This window comes from Mastomys coucha, unplaced genomic scaffold (assembly GCF_008632895.1).
Source record: "Mastomys coucha isolate ucsf_1 unplaced genomic scaffold, UCSF_Mcou_1 pScaffold23, whole genome shotgun sequence".
In the NCBI taxonomy this organism is placed as follows: domain Eukaryota; kingdom Metazoa; phylum Chordata; class Mammalia; order Rodentia; family Muridae; genus Mastomys; species Mastomys coucha.
In genome coordinates this window covers 64,568,424-64,586,285 of record NW_022196906.1, presented here as the reverse complement: position 1 = coordinate 64,586,285, position 17,862 = coordinate 64,568,424, and the positions used below count along the sequence as shown (strand labels likewise).

General features: G+C 39.8%; 1 long non-coding RNA gene across 1 annotated transcript; it reads left to right on the top strand.

Annotated features, from left to right (window-relative positions):
* The first annotated feature begins 14,935 nt into the window (after positions 1–14,935).
* LOC116072378 lies at positions 14,936–17,159 on the top strand. The gene is made up of 3 exons (XR_004111420.1): positions 14,936–15,059; positions 16,608–16,785; positions 16,897–17,159. It is a non-coding gene; the product is annotated as an uncharacterized LOC116072378 (long non-coding RNA).
* The last annotated feature ends 703 nt before the right edge of the window (positions 17,160–17,862 follow it).

The following is a 17,862-nucleotide window of genomic DNA, read 5'->3' as shown; positions in this document are numbered from 1 at the left end:
GGTGTTACAAAGGACCCTTTCTCGCAGGGGTTGCCTAAGATCTTAGGAAATATCAGGCATTTGCATTTACGATTCATGACTGTAGCAAAATTACTGTTCTGAAGTTGCAACGGAGCAGTTTTGTGGTTGGGGGTCTCCACAACATGAAGAACTGTGCTAAGAGGTCCCCAGCATTAGGAAGGTTTAGAACTGTTGCTTTAAAGCATGCTTTCCCCAATTATTTGTGGGTCCTATCTTGATGACGTAGAAAAATGAAAATAAAAATGAAGTCAATAAATGTAAAATACTTTATTATCACAGTCACCAGTCCTAAAATTGGCTGTCGTAAAAAATTCCTTCAAAAAGGGGGACGAGGGGATAGGGGGGTTGTGAAGAGGAATCTGGGAAGGGGGATGACATTTGAAATGTCAATAAATAAAATAACCAATAAAAAATGAAAAAAAATTCCTCAAAAGATCTTAACTTCTGTACTTTTCTGTGTGGGCCATTAACAGTTTTTTTGAGTGGCTCCAGTGTATGAGCTGTACTTTTAAGAAGCTTCAAGGGACTGTTATTTTGGAGGACATCCCTCTTAGAAGTTGAACGTGCTCAACCTGTCCGGAGGTCTAGTAGGTAACTATTTGGGCAAGTCTATTACTCCTAAAAGTAATGGTGCGGTCGAAAATATTTAAATTGACCTAAAACACAGTACTTTGGAGATACAGTTTGGATTTGTTCTCTGTTGGCAGAGAGTTCAGTGCTCTGTGACGTACCTATAAAATAGGGAAAAAAATAATGCCCACCTCACGGGGCTTTTGACACAGAACAGTACATACTTGTGAGACTGCCGCTTGGAAGGTTGTTATCATATGTGTTAGGCATTGTTATTTCCCCTAGCAATTTTCTTAATTGCTGGAGGGGAAACAGATGACAAACTGATCCACAAAGTTCTCGTTAAACCACTTGGCCTCAGTAAGCATTTTCTCCTCAGTTAGATATTTTTCAGAGTTCCAGTTTGTGTTTTAGTTCTGCAGTGTGCAGAGTTCCCCACACGGTGGCAGAAAATCGTTTGCTATCATGCCAAAGAGTGAGGGTTTTTTGTGGTCTTTAGTTTCTTCATTTTAGTAACTTAACATGAATACACTTGATTCCACATTTGGTTCTGAGTAAGCTACTCTGCTACATTTTCCTTTCATGAGCTATTTATACTTACTGTTAAAACATTAGAAACTATGGATAAACCAAAAAGAGAATCATTATGAATGATAGCTTTCAGATTTGAATATACTTATATTAATTGTGTGTCTTTCTAAAAACTAGTGGATATAGTTTAATCAGATAATTAAGTTTATAAGTTTGTTTGTTTAAAAAACTTTAAATTTATTTTTAGGACCTCATGTAAGTGCTCTACCACTGAGCTACCCTTTTTCTTTTGTTTTGGAAATCTATCAGGAATTCCTTTGTATATGTATAACTGAATTTCATCACATTTATTCATTCATTCATTCATTCATTCACTTCACAGTTTTAAAAGACAAGGTCTCTTGTATCTCAGGCTAGCCTCCAACTTGCAGAGCGGCTGAGCCTGGCTTTGAACTCTGGACCTTCCTGCCATTACTTCCCAAGTACAGGGATTGCACCCTGTGCTTAATTTTCAACATTATATTTATTACCAATCTTTTATTTACCATTCAGGTAGTTCCATATGTCATATTTAAGAACATTTCAAAAATGTTCAAATAATCAGAAAAATAGACTGCTAAATTATTTTCAAATTATACACTAGATACATTTTCAGATAATACATTTGAAATATTTTTAACTTACATCTAATACCTTTAAACCAATGTATCTAAATATGTTAAATACTATTTAAATCCAGTGTTTACAAACTTTGGAGGCAATATTTAATAGTTTTTTAAAAGATTATTTTATGTGTAGGACTGTTTGTCTGCATGTATGTTTGCTGTGTGCTTGCCTGGTCCCTGCGGAGACCAGAAGAGGATATCAGAAACCCTGGACCAGGAGCTTTAGATGATTGTGAGCTACCTTGTGGGTGCTGGCAAAGGACTCTCAGATCATCTGCAAGAAAGCAAGTTCTCTTAACTGCTGAGCCATCTCTCCAGCCCTGTGATCTTGGTATAGACCTTTTCTGTTTATTTCCCCTCTTTATCTGGCCTTCTCTTTCAGGGAAGCCTGAGTGAGATATACTTCCCACTCTATGCCACTCAGCTTCTTGGCCTGTTCCTTTCAGCTTTGTGATTTTCTGTTCCCACCATTAGCCCTTCTCCCCTTGGGACATGTTATGAATCTGTTCTAAGATGATGTGTTGTGCTCCTTGGAATTGCTTTTGTGAATGGTGAAAGGGACTGGAAAGATGGCTCAGTGCATAAGCACACATACTGCTTTTGTTCCCAGCAGGCAAGTCAAGGATCCACAGCTAACTGTAACTCCCTTTCCATAGCTACAACAACATCCTCTTCTAGCCTCCCTGCGTACCTGCACATACTCATAAGCTCATATGCACATACGCACACAGATACACATAATTAAAAATAGTAATATTTCCACACTGCCATCTTGGTGTGCCTGAAAATCCTGACCGATGCTCTCAGGTATCAACAATGCTGCAAAGAGAGGCAAACACCAGGCCGTGCTCCATCATCGTCTGGTCCCTAACTTCACTAATGAAGCATTATTGCATTAGCCAATTTGAGGTCATTGATGATCACAGAGCTGAGAAAATCACTGTGAACTTCACAGGCAGGTTAAACAAGTGTAGAGGGATCAGCCCCAGATCTGATGTGCAGCTCAAAGACTGAGATGGCAGAATAGTTTGGTTTTATTGTCCTGATGACCTTAGCTGGGCCACGAAGAAGCAAAATGAAAGCAGACAGCAGGGAAACCCATGGAGCTCCTTTTCTAGGTTCTAAAATATACGTAAAGTGCAACAAGAAAATAAACCTTTTTTTCTTTAAAAAAAAAAAAAAAAAAAAAAGAGTACCATCACACCGCTTTCTCTGATCTCCTTGTACATCCTGCCTTGCAGATGACAAAATCAGGGTTAGCCAGTAGAAGAAGAAAGTTTCTCACGGAGACCGTTGTCTCCAGAGTAGCCCTGGGAATTCCTTCTGGTTGGGTGAAGCTCCTTCGGCCAAGGGTAATGAGTGCACATGTGAGTGTGTCTATGTGTACGTTCATGTCTCTGTGTGTGCATGTGTATGAATGTGTGTGTGTGTCTGTCATCTGTGTCTCTATATATTTCTGTGTGTACATGTAAGTATCTGAATGTGTCTGTATGCATGTTTGTATGAGTGTGACTGCATGTGTATGTGTATGTGTGCACGTGCACTCAACCTGAGGTGTCCTTCCTTAGCCTCTACCTTATTTTTTTCCAGATTTGTTTGTGTGCCTGGGTGTTTTGCCTGCATATAGGTCTGTGTACCACATGTGTGCTTTGGAGGTTAGAAGAGAGTGTTCTGAAATTAAAGGTGATTGTGAGCCATCATGCGAGCCAAACCCAGGGCCTCTCATGAGCAACACGAACTCTTAACCAGTGGACTCAACTATTTGTTTCCGAGAAGCAGCCTCTCGCTGGGACCTGGAGCTCAGGAACTGAGCTGGTTTAGTTGTGAAATACAAGGATCCTCTCATCTCTGCCTTCCCAGCACTGGGGTTATAAGTGTGTGCCACTCTGCCCAGCTGCTTACATTGGTGCTAGAGATTGAACTCAGGTCCTCGTGGCTTGAACACCAGGCACATTACCAATAGAGCAGCCATCTCTCAGAAGTGAATGCTGTTTTTTTTTTTTCTGATCCTCACACAGGCACCTTTTTTTTTTTTTTTTTTTTTTTTTGGAAAAATTTCAAAAGTCATTCCCTCATTCCCCACCAATATCTTAGAAGTGAGTGCAATCCCTTTATTTCTAATAGAAGGGATGTTGTAGTCTGCCCCACTGGAGGACTGGTTCTGATCGGAAACAGTGTCTAGATTCACTCATAGATGCTATTCAGGTCACTCCTAGATCTGCTCTTCACACCTGGGCCCAGAAAAGGTAAGACACAATGAAGAATTAGATATTTGAAATTATGCTAGAAATTGCTTGTACAATTCTCATTTCATGGAGCTTAAGATTCATTTAATAAAAGGAGCATATAAATTCAAAATACACTAGCAGTTCCCTCACGAATTTGGAAAAAAACCACAAAATACCATTTTTTACATAGATTGCTGGTAAAGCTGAGGATAAAAGTAGATATAATTATATATCCATTTAATTATTCATAAAGTCACTCTGAAATGCATATATATACATACATATTCACTTTATAAAATCCAAAAATGAAACCCAGCAGCAGTTTTTCTTGGGCATGGTGAATGTTTCCATTCTATTATGAACTTGCCAAAGAAACTGTTTCAGAGATAATTTGTGCACTCCTTTTTCAGAAAGTCAGATTGGACTATACCATTCTCTAGCACCCTGAGTACCATTCTCTATCCCAGAGACTACTGGGAAGAACCAGTAATACACACTCTAAAGAGACAGTCCCATGTTTATAGTTAGATTGTAGCTGTTCCTGGGGAACACTAGGCTTGTTTGTTAAATTATTTAAGTGCACTGGGTTTTAAGAATTTGACTCACTCGAGAATAGGTAGGTTGTGGTTTGAGGTTATACAAGAGTGAGAGTTCAAATTTGAACATGGCTGTTTGTTGAATATGGGAGAGATGTGTCTTCATCATTCAGTGAGGAAAGATTAACACTAGGTTAGATCACCTATCACAATCAATAATGGGGCTAATCAGAGTTTATCTTCACATTTTTGGTGAGAGGTTTCTATGAGTCTAAAAGAAAGGGGCTAGGAAGATGGAACAGTAGGTAAAGTGCTTGCCGTGCCAGTGTGGAGACTGGAATTTGGATCACCAGCTCCCAAGTAAATGCCAGGTGTGATACCTGTAACCTCAGAGCTGGGGGGCAGACACAGGCAGATCCTGGGGGCCTACTGGCTCCACAAATGTAAGCCTCAGGTTCAAAGGGAGACCATACCTCAAAGTATTAAGGTGAAAGCACATCCCAACATCTCCTCTGACCTCTATGTGAGCACACATGGGTGAGCAGCACACATGGGTGAGCGTGTGGAGGTTGGCGCACAATGCTGGTACACACACACACACACACACACACACACACACACAGGGGGATAAAAGGAAGAAGGGACAGATGCAATTTTATCATATAAAATCCTAAGATGGCATGCTGGTTCAGGACTTTAGTCCCATCATTCAGGAAGCAGAGGCAGGCAGATCTCTGTGAGTTTGAGGTCAGCCTCGCCTACATAGCAAGTTCTAGGACAGCCTAGGCTACTCAGACAGATGGTGTCTCACAGCAAACAAATAAGCAAGCAAATCCCAAGGTTTGATAAAGTACAACAACTTGTCATCATAGCCGCTGTGCAGGCAGAGATCTATCTAGTTGGAGTTCATTTACACTGACCATTCACTTCAAAACAGTACCTAAGACCTCTTGTCCTAAACAGGAATCACTGCAAACATTAGAAAAAAAAAATCACTCCACCTAGTAAGTATGAAGACATGATGTCACCATGACCAGTTCATGACTGAAATAAGGATTAGCCTGAAGAGGGAGGTAGATTGCACTCTTCTTAAAGGTGTGAAGGGTTGGTAGCACCATGAACATTCAAAAAAGTAAGTAAGTTAAAAGGGAAAGAGCTAGAGAAGATGTGGAATTTGACTGCTGTTGCGACAGTGATGATTTCAGCTGAAGTAGAGCTTTCTCAACTCTGGGTCTAGCAAGCACGAGAATTGATTAACTAAAGTTGACTGTTTCGGGATTGCTTCTGGAGTCCTTGCCTTGATCCACACAAACCTGCAATATTGTATTCACCACAAGGCTTATCTTCTTTAGAATGTGATCCATCTCTGCTGCGGGAAAACAAGCACATTGCAAGATGCACAAGCAACTGCTGCATTGATTGGAAATTTTATTTCATTTAGCCAAATAAAGCATTAACATGCCTTGTAGATTGAAGAGTAGACAATCAGCTAATTCATTGCTGCAGTGGGTAAGTGGCCTCTAAGTGTACTGGGAAAGACACTTCATGTCCCATGCTAGTGACTTTCCATTGCTGGAATAAAGCACCATGGTCAAAGACACTGAAGGAAGAGAGAGTTTATTCTGACTTACACTTCCAGAGGGAGAGTCTGGAATGGTGGGAGATGCACAGCAGCCGGCAGCCAGATCAGAAAGCTGAGAGAGCACATCTTCAGATACATTCAGAAAGCAGACAGAGCTAACTGGACATGGGGCTTGGCTGTAAACCCTCAAAGCCCACCACCAGTGACATACACCACATAAGAGATCCCAAGAGCAGCACCACCAAGTGACCAAGTGCTCACAGACGTGTGCCAATGGGCGACATCGTCATCCAAACCACCACACATCCTGAGAGTAATGTACTTAACAGAATGTAAAGCATGGGAGCCAGGCATGATGGTGCAGGCCTATAACCTCAGTGCTTGGGAAGCTCCAGGCAGGAGGATTGAGAAATCAAGGCTACCATGAGCTACATAGTGAGTTCCAGGCCAGCTGGTTCTATAGTGAGACTCTCAAAGAAAAACAAAACAAAACAAACAACAAGAAAATGGGGTCTTACTAACAGTTTTCTCCATTAGTATGTGTTTACGGATGCATGTGGCGGCAGAGAACAGTTTTGGGTGCCATTCTTCAGGAGCAGCCTCCATGGTCATTGGTCGTCGTCATTTGCTTGCTAGGTGGAATGGCAGATGAGCTTTAAGGATCTCCTTGTCTCTACCTCTCAGTGCTGGGATTAAGAGTGTCACCATACCCAGCCTTAACATCAAACAAACGAAACTCTCAAACAACCACAACAACAACAACAAAAAACATGGGTTGTGGGCGTTTGAACAGATCCTTGTGCTTTCAACGCAAACACCTGACAAGCTGAAGTATATCTCCAGTCTCTGAACAACTCTTTTTTAATAACTTTTATTACAACTCAGGAGAAAACATGAAAATTGTCACATTCTTCATGTATATAGTTCTCTTACAATGAAGATGAACACTTTCTTCCAGTACAATTTCTAAAGTGCCATACTATACTTGTTTAGAAAAAGGAAGAAAGGTTTCCTATTCCAGATAGCTAGACAGAGACACAATGTACATACACATGGAATGGGAAGAGATGAAGTGAGAGGTTTCCTTTAACATTTAAAACATCCGTGGTTTCTAAAATTCTAGACTTGGCCTTTAGGAGCCCACCCATGCATATATAGGCCTATCTGTATGCTTCATATTTCTATGCAGCTTATGTTTAGTTGGAGGCATGAGAGACTATGGAGGGGAGGGCTAAACCAGTAAGATGACTAATGCCTGAAATTACTTTGTTAGCCTTTTCTTAATTAGTTTATGATAACTATACATGTTAAAATGCATTCTATTTTATAGAAGGTTTTTTGTGCATAATATTACACTGAAGTGAAAGGTGTTGGGGTAATAGAAGACATTTTGGACGTTACTTTGCTATCCCCATATGGCACTGGGCAAGTTATGTAATTCTCAATCACCTCTCCTTTCCCTGTTATTTATAAGGTCCTAATGATTTGTTTTTCATCTACTTTGGCATTTTGTCAGATGTAGGATAATGATATTTCTTTCTCCCTCTCCCTCTCCCTCCCTCCTTTCCTCTCTCCCTCCCCCCTCTCTCTGGAATTAACAAAATGCTATATAGATGTTCAAGTATAAACATCTGAAAAAAAATCACATCTTCTGTGTCTATTTTTCCATCTTTTCCTGGATCCTTGGGGCTCTCAGAGTCTGACGCACCAATCAAAGAAAACACACACACTGGACCTAGACCCCTCTGACACCCATCTGTAGCAGATGCTTAGTTTGACCTTCATGTGGGTCCTAAATAACTGGAGTAGGGGCTATCCAAAAGCTGTTGCCTGTACATGGGATATATTCTAATAGCTGGGCTTCCTTGTCTGGATTCAGTGGGAGAAGAAACACCTAGTTGTGCAGAGACTTGAAGTGCTGGGGGTAGGAGGGGCGGTCAAGTGAGCCCCACCTGCTCAGAGGAGAAGGAGAGGGAGCATGGGGGAAGGATTGTGAGAAGGGGTGACCAGGAGAGGGGCAGTGAGTGGGATGTAAAGTGAATAGGTAAAAAAATAAATAATTTTTAAAATATGGTATATGCACCGGGCAGTGATGGTGCACACCTTTAATCCCAGCACTTGGGAGGCAGAGTTTGAGGCCAGCCTGGTCTACAGAGTGAGTTCCAGAACAGCCAGGGCTACACAGAGAAACCCTGTCTCGGAAAACCAAAACAACAACAAAAACCAACCCAACAACAATAAAAAAAAATATGGTATAAGCAACAAACAATCCAAATTAATATACAATTCCATGTCCCATAAAAGGAAGATGCTTTAATCAGAATATTTATGTCATATTTGCCTTAATCTGAATATTTACGTCATATTTGGGGTGTGCAGGTTTGTTCAATGTATTTGACAACACCATGGACACAGAGTCAGGAAACATCCTTTAGACTTCCAACCTAATCACAGAAGTCATAGATTCTCCCCATTCCTTTGCCTGTATCTGTCCCCTTTGGCCAAAGGGCAAGTGGTAGCCATGAAGAACCAGATATTCTCAGGGAGTCTCAAGAGCTTTTGTACTTGAACTCATCTTTTCTGCGTAGAGACCATTCTGAAAATGGGGAGTCCCTTCGAACTTTGGTTTATAAGACTGTTCGTTACAGTTTCACCCCAGTGCTGAAATGACTCGAAGTATACTTTTTTCACTTTAATAATTTTTGCTTGGTTTGATTATTAAAACCACCCTGTAGTAAATGTACTTCTATACTCTGTATTTTTTTAAAGTATTAATTAAAATGTTTATATTTTTTAGGTTCTCTTAAACCAAGTAATATTTCCAAAGGTGTTCCAGGGGTCTCCCAAATAAGGACTCTTTTGGTTAAATTAATAAATCAATCTAAAAGTACACTTCTTATTTCCATTTATTTTAGAAAACAGAACAGCACAGGCCGTGATACTGATTGCTCATCCTCTCCCACACACTCATAAATTGGTTTGGTGTTTAATTTTTGAGCTAGGAAAGAATAATTCATTTTTATCTTCATTTAATTTTAATAGTCAAGGAGTTAGCCTATAGAGATGGAATAAATTTAATCCTTCTGCAATTAGTGTCAAATTAATTCACCCTGGACTCGAATAACTGAAGACATACAGACCCTCCCACAGGCTGACAGACACCTTTATCAGGTTTAATGTTTTATGTAAATGACCCCACTTGAAAAGCTTGTCCTGTTTCTTCCCTCCTCCTTTCCAGTCCCTGCTAATTGTTTTTAAATAAACTTTTAGTATTCTCTCAGGACGAGACTGTTCAATGGGTTCACGGTGGGATCCCCCAAAGATAATGTCTTCTGATGTTGGATTGGCATCTTTGGGCTGAGACATTCAATTTCCTCATCTGATAAAAGTTCCCAACCACATACCTTTGGTGGGATGCTCCAGTGAAGATGATATGGCCAGACCTCATGAGGATTGAGATGGTCAGGCTGTGCCTGTGTGCAGTGAGCAGATCGGATTATTTTAAGCAGCCATTTATCTCGCACAATGCAGTCCATCTGGATCATCCCTGAGTCGTTACCCAGAAATGACTTTTCTGAGCAGGAATATTTTTTCCCTCCTAGGGAGAGAGGCCACAGTACAAAAGACTACCAAGAAGGCCAGCATCCAAGATGTTTCCAACCTCTTTCCTCTCCTCTAAAATCAACAATCGGGGTCATACGGCTAATATCCGTATTTGTTTTATAATTAGCCAACTTGGTACATGAAGAATATGACAGTCAACTATAGCTCCCCTAATTTCCATCAGCTGTATGTAAATGCGTGCTGGTGATCACTAAAAATGACTTGAGATTTTTAAAAAGATAACTTAGTTATCTCTTGTCAGGTCACTGTTTAATGTTGCTTTCTATATTTGCTGTGATAAGCATTTAAATCTGTATATTGGTTGATAAATCATTGTTTAGGAGCGCCTAAAGGGTTCAGTAAATGGTATGAAATTGCCACAGTGTAATAAATGGTTATTTGATAATGAATGAAATTGTTTGAAAAAACTGTTAAAATGTCAAGTTTAAACATATATATCATTACTCAAAAGGAAGGCAAACATGGAAACCACAGTGACATCATAAATATACTGCAATAAATGCATTTATTTATACCAGGCCAGTTATAGGTACTTTGTATAAATGTGTACAAATTGATATATGAAGTTAATTTCAATCTGTAAAAGTAATTGCATTGGTTTAACTTATTTAACTCTCCTTACAATAATATTTATTGCAGCAAAAGAGGTAAAGAAGTAAATGATGATAAATAGATAAAATACATAGGCAATGGGAATTGTTTTACAGTTTAATTATACTGTCACATAAAATTATCACACAAATACACTAACCCGACAGCAAAGATACATTAAAACTCTATTATCCAATGCACTGAACAGTTTTTGTTGTTGTTGGTATTCATTTCATTTGCACATTTAAAATTATTTTATTTCTTCAACAAGCCTATATTGTCTAAACCATGTCAATAAATGAAAGACTAAACTGGGAAGAAAAAATATTTTACAAAATAAAATAGTAGTCATTGGCTCAGTGTTTTAAAGGTAGATGTTCCATCTGGAAATGGTCAACAGCTCACATTTCCCACAATAGATAAAACACTGGGTGGAGGGAAACTCAGAAATGCACACAAGAAAAGGTAATTGAGTTGTTGTATTTGGGCAGCGCTTACAAAATACATCAATTAGCAGCTGTCTATCTTAAATTCCATTATGTTTCATTTGGAGATAGCATTTCATTTGGAAATAGCATTTGCAAAGATCCATGGGTCTTACAAAATCAACTCAAACGTTTATTTCTTAACATTGATCTCCTGATGGGTGCTGTGAATGTTATGTGGACTCTCTGTCAGAGATAAGGCCTTCCTGTCCTCCTTGGTTACTTGGTTGTTATTGTCCATCTGCATACTGGGTTATTTTGTTTTAAGTTTCTATTAGCTAGGAGCTAATGTCACAATATCTGCTAAACATTTGAAAATGAGAATTCAGTGTCTATAACTGATATCTACTTATTTTTTTTAAAAAAGTCGCACATTTAATAGTTTCTGTACTGGATATGTTTGGGTTATTAGAGTATGGTGGCTTTCTTTATTCTATACTAGGCATGGTGGAGCATGCCTGTAATTCAGGTGCTTGAGAACTGGAGGTAGAAGAATCAGAAGTCAGAAGTGCAAGGCTATCCTCAGCTATGAAGAGAGCTCGAAGCCAGCCTGGGATGCAGGAGACTCTGTCTCAAAAATAGGCTTTTCATTCTACAGTAGAAAATATGAAGTTTATATTTGAAAAAGTGAACAAAAAAGTTAAACTTGTAGAAGATAAATTCATTGGCAGAATAGATGAAAACCGAAAATAGTATGTTATTCAAAGTCTGAATGTCTGATACAGTTGACATAGCATCACCTGATTCAGTAATAAATAGTTTCTTCTTGTGAGTCAGACGCTTAGCCAATGGACAGTAAGCTAACTTTTAAGATGATTTTCAGTGTTAGTAAAACAAAGCTGTGTTTCTTGCTCATTTTTCTCAGCCATTTAACTAGAAGGCAAAACTATGGATGTTTACGGTGTGGGGTTAAGTAGATGTCAAGGCAGTGATCGAATCCTTACAAACTGGATTTATTCTTCATAGTTGTTATTAAATGTCTATTAGGGAAACTATTGTGGATTGCCCTAGTGCTGTTTGTATTTTGATGTTAATTCCGCTTCCTCAAGAGGAGCTGCCCTCGTGAAGAGTGGATCACATTCTCAGGTGATTTCATGTGAACCTTTCACCCATTCTAACTGACCATATAGAGGCTAGAGCCTGTGATCCGGCAGTGGAAGGGAGAGGTGGGGCTGGAGGTGTTAGAGAAGGGGGAAGAGAGAAAGGAGAGAGACAGATGGAGCAGAACCACCATGTGGCCTGAAAAAGCTGCAAGTAGCAAGGAATCTCATATCTGGGGAATAGATTACTGTAATGGTAGATCTGCCCTATCTGGGTGTGCAGCTTATAAATAATATAACTGAGTTGTGTGTTCTTTACTCGGGCTTATTGGGGTTGGAGATTTACTACAACAGGGAACAGGCAATACATGAGAAGTTGGAGCAAAGTTTTCATGATTATAATCAACCGCATGAGGGATGTCCTGAAATGAATTATGTGTTCCTCTCTACACAAATGATTCTCAACCCTCTTACCTAAGGTTTACAGTTACTCATATTGTGGTGACCCCCCTGACCATAAAATGGTGGTGTTGCTACTTCATAACTGTAATTTTGCTACTGTGATGAATCACGATGTAAACATATGATATGCAAAATATCTGCTATGCTACCCCTCCCCCCAGAGGGGTTTCATTCCACAGGTTGAGAAATACTGCTCTACAGTAATCTCTGATAACTCTGATCTCTGCTATCAAATCATCTTTTTTTTTCATGTGGATTATATTTATTTATTTATTTATTTTCTTTCTCTTTTTTTATTAGACGTTTTCTTTATTTACAATATCTCCTTTCCCAGGTTCCCCTCCAAAAAAATAAAAATAAAAATAAAAATAAATAAAATAAAATAAACAAAAACTAAAACTATCCCCTGTTCCCTCCCCCTTCCCCTGCTCACCATTCCACCCCCTCCTGCTTACTGACCCTGGCATTCTCGTACACTGGGGCATAGAACCCTCACAGGGGCAAGGGCCTCTCCTCCCATTGATGACCGACTTGGCCATCCTCTGCTGTACCTATGCTGCTGGAGCCATGAATCCCCCCATGTGTACTCTTTGGTTGGAGTTTTAGTCCCTGGGAGCTCTGAGGGTACAATGAAGCTATCAAAGCATCTTTATCTACAGGTTTTCATGAGCCATTTATGGCTCTGTCTGCTGCTTGTATGTATTTTTATGTGTTCACATATACAGCCTTAGATTTATTTATATGTAGGTTTAAATCTTTCACTGTTTTTTCCTTAAGTGAATCAAGAAGTGGCACAAAGGAAATGTACTTATGACAGCATTTGTTAATGAAGGGAATGTAGTTAGGACAGCATTCATTAATGAAGGAAATGTAGTTAGGACAGCATTCATTAATGAAGAATTTAAAACTTGAAAAACAATAAAGTAACAGTACATTAAAGTTTTAGTTTGTATTCTATTTTTATTCCAGTTAAAATGTCACTTTAATAAGTCTGGTTTAATGATGAAAAAATGTAAACACAATTCTTGTCAGAGAGAGCCACATTTGATTTTCTGGTAGGATAGGGGACAACTTAAAGTGTGTTTTAAATCTGAAGGGTCTCTAGGCTCATTTTGACCTTCACTTTGTGAATTCATTTTCAGGAGGAAAGAAGTAGACATTGAAATAGGTAAAATACAATAATAGAGGTAATTCAGACATGACAATGGAAAAGAGAGAGGCTCAAAGAGAAATGTAAAGTATCAGATATTGATGAGTGTAGACTCATAAAATGCTATTTTTAGAATGGCTTTCACATTCCTATAAATTAAAGAAATAGACTCTGCACGTTCGGGATTTCAGAATGATAAGTATATGTTAAAAATATGATCCTTTTACTGGCTGTTGCCACAGAAAGCATCATAAGTAATGCTGGCTGTTCTTAGAACTTGGAATCCGTCATTTATCATGCTCCAGAATGGCCTGTTGTATATCATCATTATTTAAGAAAATATTGAACATGGGGATGTAGTTATTGAAAACACTGTTAAGCTGAAGTTCACATTCCTCTATCCTCAAAGGGAATGGTGTTTAATCATTGAAAAACGCATTGTGCCTCTAGCTTGAATAGAAAAGGAAAACAGGTGAGCAGCACAGGTCAATAGAGATGCTCGCATCTTCTCTGACACAAGAGCTGTCACCATACTGAAGTGGAATTCTTTCGGTTTTCATTTCTAAGGTCCTGTGTGTGTTGATGCATTGACCAGTTCCTACTACTATCACTGCTCCCCCCACTCTACTCTGACATCACCTCTCACTGGTCACACTTTGCTCAGTTCTGTCATTTAGATCCCAAGGAAGTTCTTTGTGCTTCTGGATGAAATCACAAGGAGATGGATAACACCTCCTCCCTGGAGTTAGAGATGGAGCAGACTTACAGTCTCCCACTTCCCCTCTTGATTCAGAAACCTTGTTCAGATCAGACCAAACCTGAACAGAAAATAGCCAGCCACACCTGCATTTCCTGTCTATGGAAGGAACAAACGGGAGAATGTTCCCACAGGCTTTCCTAAGGTACCTGTCATAGGTATCTATGTGTGTCTGTAGGCAGAGACTATTCCAAGGGATGTAATACAGGAGTAAAATGCCCAAAGCCGTGTGTCTGAGTGGTCCCATACTTTTTCATAACTATCATGGGGACTGGAGAGGTGACTCAGTGGTTAAGAGTGCTTGCTAGTTCTTTCAGAATACCCAGGTTTAGTTCTTAGCAACCATCTGTAACTCCAGTTCCAAGGGCTTCAACATCCTCTCTGCACTCTGAGGACATCATACATGGTGGAGAGATACATACATGCAGGCAAAACGTTCATATACATGAAACACACACAATTTAAACGTCGATGTCTGGACTCATCCTTGATCTCTCTCACCTTATTCAGAGTCAACATCTCTCAGTCAAACCCAAGCTTGCAGATATGGCTAGTCTTGCTAGCCAGCTTCCTCTGGGAATCCTGTCTGTACTTTCCGAGGCTGGAATTGCATGTGGTTGCCATGCCCACCACGTATTTCCACGCATTCTGAGGATCTAAACTTTGTTTCTCATGCAAGTAGGGCAAGTGATTTGACCACTGAGCCGTCTCCCCAGTCTCCTCATTCTCTCACTTAAGGGACGGTTCTATTAGGATTAGAGCTCCCTAGAAAAATGGGCTCCTTGCAAATTGGAATGTGCACTCTGGGCTGAAGGTGGTAAGGAAGCCCCTTGGTACTTGGAGTGGGTGGGTAGTTTACTATAAATTAGGTCTCTGTTTCTCTGGGTTCAGTGCCTCCTGCTTATCTGGACCAGCCTGTGCCCAGTCCTTCTGGGATGGAGTATCTCCATCCTGTGTGATACCTCTGTTACCTTGGCATTTAGCTTTGGCATCCAGCTTTAGCATCCATATATTCACAAGAAAAGCAAGAATAATTCAGATTTATAACCAGAGTGACATTTAGGGCATATATCCATGTAAAAAGTAAAATCAAATATTGAGGCAATTATGATAATTATCCAAGCCAAGATATTTCTTTCTCCCTTATATGGATGTCTTATGAAAAATTTGGAGGGGGGTTGTCATTAACCAGCTCATTACTTTAATTAACCACTTCATTATGTAAGTGTAGTCACAGCTTTAAAATTATTTATACTGTTTCTTTCTGTGTGTAAATGCAAAGTAAAAATATTAATTTATGAACGCGATCATGTAGGTGATCGCTCTGCATTAACTCAGCACCAGCAATTAGTGCATGCAAATCAGCTAAGACAAAGTCGCCTCAATCCTCTTCAGAATACAGGAAGAGTTAATTTGCACAAATGCTCACTCCTGGCCCATGTGACTCTCAAAAGTCACGTACTCTCTGATGACAGTCAGAGATCCATCCTGTTTGTTGTGAGCCTTACAATCACTCTGAATGCCCTGCAAACACAGGAGATAAAATGCTAACAAACCGTCATCTAGAACCTAAAATTATATTTATCCAGATGGATAGAGTTGGGGGGGGAGAGCTATGCTCTCTCTGTCTCTGTGTCTCTCTGCCTCTGTCTCTGTCTCTCTCTATGTGTCTATGTCTGTCGTTTGTCTCTTTTTTAAGATTTCCCCCTCATTTGACAAACAAAGATGACATCAATAGCTTAATTAGCCCTCATAGTGGCCTGTGTTTTTTTCTAAGAGGTGTAAAGGGTTCCTAGTTAAATCAGCACTCCTTCATGGGGGGGTAGCACTTATGAGGTTTGAATTCTCATCTACTATCATGGATTGTAGAAAGCAGAGGGCAATAATGATCCTGGGGCCCACCCACAGTTAGAAGAAATTCTGCTGCAGATGGATGTCTGATGTAGAGTGTTCTTTCTGCAGCCTGAATGTCCATGAACAGAGAGAGTGCAACCCCTTTGAGCTGTGGAAGCAACTAAAACTGTTTCCTTTCTTTTTTTTCAATTAATTTTTAGTAAAAAATTTTCATATAATATAATTTGATCCTAATCTTTCTCCATCCCATTCCTCCCAGATCTACCCACTCAACTTCATGTTCCTTTTTTTCTCTTTAAAAACAACAAAACAAAAACCAAAACAAACAAAAAAAAACTAATCAGACAAAAAAAAAAAGCCAAAACCAAACAAAATGAACTCCCCCTCACTCCCCCTATAATCCTGGAGTTTGTTCTGTGTTGGCCAACTACGCCTGGATGTGGGTCTGCCCTGGAGTGTGGCTGATGGATCCAGTGGCACTCCATTGGAGAAAACATTTTCTTTCCCCTAGCAAGTATCAGCTGCCAACAGCGTATGCTTCTCAGTGGTGGGGTTTTGTAACCTATTTCAAAGCATCCAGCCCTGACACTTTGTGAGATGCACCAAAAGATCTCTGCAGACCAAGGATACACCCTGTGGCCACTGTCAGTGTGCTCTGGGCAAGTCACTGAGGGGGTAGCCTCACTAAGGTAAGGCTTAACTTTGAAAAGGCGGGCTTCAGTTGTTGTGGAAGAGGCGGGGTCGGTAGTGAGCTCTCTTCTCATGTATGTCCATCCTTCCATTTTTGTTCCTCTTCTTAGCTCAACACCTTGGCTCTTCCAGGAGCAGGAGAGAGTGGTATTAGAAGAAAAATAACCCAGTGATTCTGTTGGTTTTGGCCTACACATTACCAACAGGTTACAGGCGTGTGAGTAGCCACTTCCAGCTTTAGATATGAATTCTGGTGACTCGAACTTAGGTCTTCATACTTGCACAACAAGCTCCCTTATTCATCTGCTTAGCATGATAAATACTTGATGGTTGAATTAAGTATGATAATATTAATAAATTAATTGAAATTGCATGCTGGGATGGTTGCTAAACAATTTTTTTTTAAAGATTTATTTATTTATTTACTTACTTACTTATTTATGTGAGTACACTGTAGCTGTACAGATGGTTGTGAGCCTTCATGTGGTTGCTGGGAATTGAATTTTTTTAGGACTTCTGCTCACTCTGGTCAACCCCGCTAGTTCTGGTTGGCCCCACTCACTCCAATCAACTCCACTCGCTCAGTCCCTGCTCTCTCCGGACCAAAGATTTATTTGTTATTATATATAAGTACACTGTAGTTGATTTCAGACGCATCTGAAGAGGGCGTCAGACTTCATTATGGGTGGTTGTGAGGACCATATAGTTGCTGGGATTTGAACTCATGACCTTCGGAAGAGCAGTCAGTGGTCTTACCTACTGAGCCATCTTGCCAGCCCACTAAACAATTGTTTAAGAGAGAAAATCATAAAGTAAAAAGAATCAGACCAGTCAGATGGAGATGTATTGATCATAAACACAAGGAAGATGATATGAAATAATTAAATGCTAATTATCTATAATCACAAGACTATACGAATGTTGGAGCCTCTGGCACTGGAGTTACAGGCAGTGTAGGTGCTGGGAATAGAACTCAGGTTCTTTGCAACAACAGCAAAAGAGCTCCTAAACTCTGAGCCATCTCCCCAGGCCCATATGTTGTCTTTAAAATGACCAAAAACTGGGGCTAGAGAGAT